Consider the following 4,944-nt stretch of genomic DNA (forward strand, 5'->3'; position numbering starts at 1 on the left):
TACAAAAGAATGGGTTCAAGTGCCCAAAAGGTAGCAAAATGAACTTCAAATCTTTGAACTAAGTTTGTGGTGGACCGTCATCCGCCACTTCTTTCTCGAGCCCTGGAAAAATGTTAATAATAAAGGGGTGAGCACAAAGGCTCAGTAGGAGGCATCTAAGACATACTTCTTATGACCCCATGAATCCATATAAAGGATAGGTTAAAAGAGTATGGGGTCATGCCTTGAGAAACAAGTAAAGCCACAGTATCATCAACAAGCATATATATATATATATATATATATATATATATATGTCACCCAACTACTATGTATACAAAGTATGTCAATGATGTGACATACCATGCAATGTCACTCCCTATTTCTGGAACAATACCGTTTTACCTTCCAAACCGTTAGTGCAATCTGACCCAAGGCGTCACGAAAGGAGGATTGGCTAACTTTCTACGACCACAAGGCAACTCCAAGGCATTGTATCTGGCCTAGTTAGCTCAACCACGCTAGGGTTTCTCCCTAGTCCCCTCTAGACCACACTAACATCACATACCACTAGGCAACTCTTAGGTGTCCGGTTTTCACAAACACTTTTCAAAAGTCTTTCCTAAAAAAATTTCATTTGTTTTTAAAATACTTTTCCCCATTTTCTCCCCAATGAATGCATGTATAAATTGATGTTTCCAAGGATATGATGACTGAGACTCACCATTCTGAGTTTTCTGTTCATCCAGGAGGAGATAAAATGTATCAGGATATGAAGCGACAGTTTTGGTAGGCAGGTATAAAGAAGGACATTGTTATCTTTGTCTCTAAGTGTAGTACTTGCCAAATGGTCAAGGTTGATCATCAGAGACCAACAGGTTCTCTACAGCCACTACCTATACCATAGTGGAAGTAGGAGATCATTTCTATTGATTTTATGGAGGGATTGCCTAATTCATTTAAGGACCACAAATCCATTTAGGTCATCATTGATAGGTCGACCAAATCAGGTTATTTATTGCCTATTCGCACTGATTACACTTCAGAACAATTGGCGAGACTTTACATTACAGAGATTGTGAAGTTACATGGCATACTGTTATCTATTGTATTGGATCAGGATTCGAGCTTTGTATCAAGATTTTGGAAGAGTTTTCAACAGGCTGATGAGCGCTGAAAAGTGCACATTTAAACCCCTTAAGCTTAGGTATTCTAGGACCTTTATCTATTTTACTTTCCCGTTTTAGACTAATTTTGTGTTATTGTCCTTTTTAGGTGCTTATCCCCAAATTAAGCTAATTCAGCCAAATAAGAGCTTAAAAGAAGCTAACTCAAGCTGGATGGAAGAAAGGAGCAAAGTGGAAGCAGAATGAAGCAAAGTATGGAAATCAGCATGTTCGATCGATCTCAAGAATACTTCGATCGATCGAAAGTTCATCGATCTAGACATTTCAAGATGGATCCAAGCTCTTTTATCCTTATCCAAAGATCCCACAAAGTTTGATCGATCCAACAATTCTCAGATCGATCGAAAAGATTCCATCTTATCCTGTTATACCACCCCACCTATCACTTTTGTCTCTTTCCCCAAAATATCTCAGATCTGTCATTATGCAAAAAGGCCCAGCCATGGGAGGATCGATCCAGCTAAAGTTTGATAGATCTCAGCCAAGTTTAATCGGTCTCAACATAGGTTCGATCGATCGAACCCTCTCAAGTGCAAATTAAATCAATTTTCAACTTATTAAAAGTTGTCTCATGGTGTAATCATTAGAGCAGCCCTTGTGTACGAGCCTAGACCATTGGGTGTGACATTTGAGCTACCTATATAAGGATTATGAGCCATTTTTACACATATGCCTAGAGGAGTTGATAGAGACAATATTTGATTATTCTTAAAGAGGAAGGAAAGAGAAAAAGGAGGCTAGAGACACATTCTTGGGAGGTCTTCCATCTAACTCAAGAAGAAGAGCATTTCTACCATGGAGATAGCCCTTGAGGGTTGGAGGACACCATCTATGAGTGGCTAGACATCCTCTTGGGGCTAGATTTAACCCTAAGCATGCTTTTTTTACCTCGATTTATGTATTTGTGTTGTAATACATGTTTTGACATCTTTATATACATAGATCTTGTTTATTCAATGATTTGTGTGGTTTAATTCTTCTAATTGATCATTTCATTTTATCCATATGTCTATGTATGCTAGAATAGATGTTCATGTGTTTATCTCTATCTCTTGTGTTGTTGATGTATATCTATGTGTGTTGATACTATAGATCTAGAGAGTGTCAAGACATAGTGCTTAATAGAATGCTCTTGTGGTTTATTTGATGATTCATACTCATTTCTTGATGAATTATGCCTCTCCCTTAGTTTAATTTGTTTAATTTTCATGTCACTAGCTTAGATGTAGTGTAGTTACCTTTGTTGTTAAATGGGAGGACAATCCATGCTTGTTGTTTGATGTTCCATACTTATGAATGCAAGTAGTATATTTCTCTAAATATGTGATGTGTTTGGATTGTGAGCTTAAAAAAGGATTAATGGCTTAGTTTGATATATTGTGCTATTCATTGTGTTGTTTAGACAATATACACTTAATTGGTCATCCATGCTTATTGAAACAACCACACACACTCACTATTGTTGCAACATATGTTTTCCCCCTCATTAATTATGAATTGAGTGTATAGAAAGGTGATGCTTAGTGGTGATCTCTAAGTCCCAAAACTTCTCTCTCTTGTTTTCTCTATCCTTTAATTACTTATTTTATATTGAGCTTGTTTAATCTTAATTATAGTTTAATCAACCAAACAATCCACCTTTGATCACTCGACCTACTAACCCTAAGCATTGTTTTCATTACTAGTAGCCCTCCAATCCCTTGGGACGATCCCTACTTACCCTTGCTATGTTAATAGTAGTGGTAGTAGTGGTTTTTATAAATTTAAACTTGACCCAAAAGGCTTTTCTTGAACCGTACATTCACTACATTATTTTGGCGTATAAGAATGGCCACTGTCAAATTTTGGCGCCGTTGCAGGGGATTAAATTGGCAACGCCGTGTTTTGGAAACATTTAGGAATTAGTACTCTTTCGATCGTGTCTTTACTTTTTTTTTTTTTTGGTTACTTATTGTGTTTGTTCTTATTTGGCTAGGTGAATTGAGTGAAGGAAGTTGAGCAAAGGAGAATTCAAAGCAAGGAGCTAAGCTAAGCACAAAAAGGACTAAAAATCTAAAAAAATTGCATAGCAAAGCAAGGCTAGAAAGTTGAAAGTTAAATTGAAGTTGCTTAAGGACCCTTTGTGAGATCTTTCTAACTCAGGTCGTAGGTCGTTAAATCCTACTCTTGTCCATCTTAATTTTCATCTTAAATCGGTTATTCGTAATCCTAGGGGAAGAGGTAGTTCTCATCACTTCATTTCACCAATGGAGGATTTGAATGACAACCATGTGGAGGACCTTGGTCACATAGACCAACAAGGCATCCTCCACCCTAATGTGAATCATGAAAATGTTTAAGCACCATTAGGTATGCCTAGACCATTCATTCACCCATAACAACAAAGCCAAGTTCCATTAAGAATGCCTCGGCCAATATTTGCTCCACAACCTCCCATGGTTCAAGCTAATCAAGGTGTTCGAGTAGCACCATCGATTGTAAATCCCCCTCTTGCTTTAAGAGATCATTATGTGCCTAATGAATATAATGCACCCACTTGCATTTAATTGCCTCCATTTAGAGTACATCACTATGAAATCAAACCACAAACCATTTAAATGCTTCCTAACTATCATGGACTTCCTAGTGAAGAACCCTATAAGCATTTGGATGAGTTTCTTGAAGTGTGTTCCACCGTGAAATAGATGGACATGTCGGAAGAAGTTTTAAGACTTAAACTTTTTCCTTTCACTCTTAAAGACAAGGCAAAATATTGGTTCAACAATCTTAGGCCTTTTTCGATAACCTCTTGGGTGGAAATGCAACAGGAGTTCTTGAAAAAGTACTATTCGGTTTCTAAGACCAATGCTATGAGAACTTCAATTAGAGAATTTTCTTAAGGGGATGGGGAAATGTTTCATAAGGCATGGGAAAGGTTTAATGATTTGCTTAGAAAGTGCCCTTATCATGACATACCTAAGTGGCAATTAGTTCAATATTTCTTTGAAAGTTTACCTAATAATCACAAGGGTATGGTTGATGCATCCATGGGTGGTTCTTATCTTGATAAGCATGAAATTGATGTATGGCAATTGTATGAAAGCATGAGTGAGAATTCAATGTATAGGTCCTTATCTTCTAAAAATGGTAGAAACCTAGGTGGAAGGAAGAATGTCGGCTTATATCAAGTTGACAACTCCAATGACATAGCTGCCGAGATGCAATCCTTATCTCAAAGGTTTGATCAATTTTAATTAACCAAAATTTGGCAAATCAAGTATCTTCCTCCCCTACTCATATTCATCATCGTGCATCTAATGAATCTTGCATGACTTGTTCAAGTGTCTTGCATTCTACTTCCAATTGTCCCCATGGACATGTGCAAAGTGAGCCCTATGAGCAAGTCAATGCTACATTTGTTAATCAAGGGAATAATCCCTATGGCACTGTAATGACCCGGATTTTCACGGATATATATATATTTTTTCCGTCGTCTTTCCTTTCTGAGTTCAGTTCCTCTTCGCTTAGTGTCGTCTCGAGTGCTCTGGAGTGATTTTTGAGACTCTTTTCTGTGGATTGACAACTTCCTTTGAGGACCGAGTCGTTTCCACATTTTTCGTTTTTCGACACTATTCATTTTTCATCATTTTCCCTATTTCGTCCTTTTCCCTATTTTGTCTTTTCCCTATTTGACACTTTGTTGGTGTAACCACACTTCTTGTGTTCAAAGTTGGTTTTTGACTTAATGTATCTCCATCTTGAGTGGTTTCCATGAAATACGTATCTTTACTTTTGCAAG

The 4,944-nt window shown here is 37.3% G+C and overlaps 1 pseudogene; it reads right to left on the reverse strand.

Annotated features, from left to right (window-relative positions):
- Positions 1–4,020: 4,020 nt before the first annotated feature.
- LOC132272238 (small nucleolar RNA R71) lies at positions 4,021–4,119 on the reverse strand (annotated as a pseudogene).
- Between the last annotated feature and the right edge of the window lie 825 nt (positions 4,120–4,944).

The sequence above is a fragment of the Cornus florida genome, unplaced genomic scaffold (genome assembly GCF_030987335.1).
Source record: "Cornus florida cultivar Cherokee Brave unplaced genomic scaffold, ASM3098733v1 CherokeeBrave_3.0.0_Hap2_Chr08, whole genome shotgun sequence".
Taxonomy (NCBI): Eukaryota; Viridiplantae; Streptophyta; class Magnoliopsida; order Cornales; family Cornaceae; genus Cornus; species Cornus florida.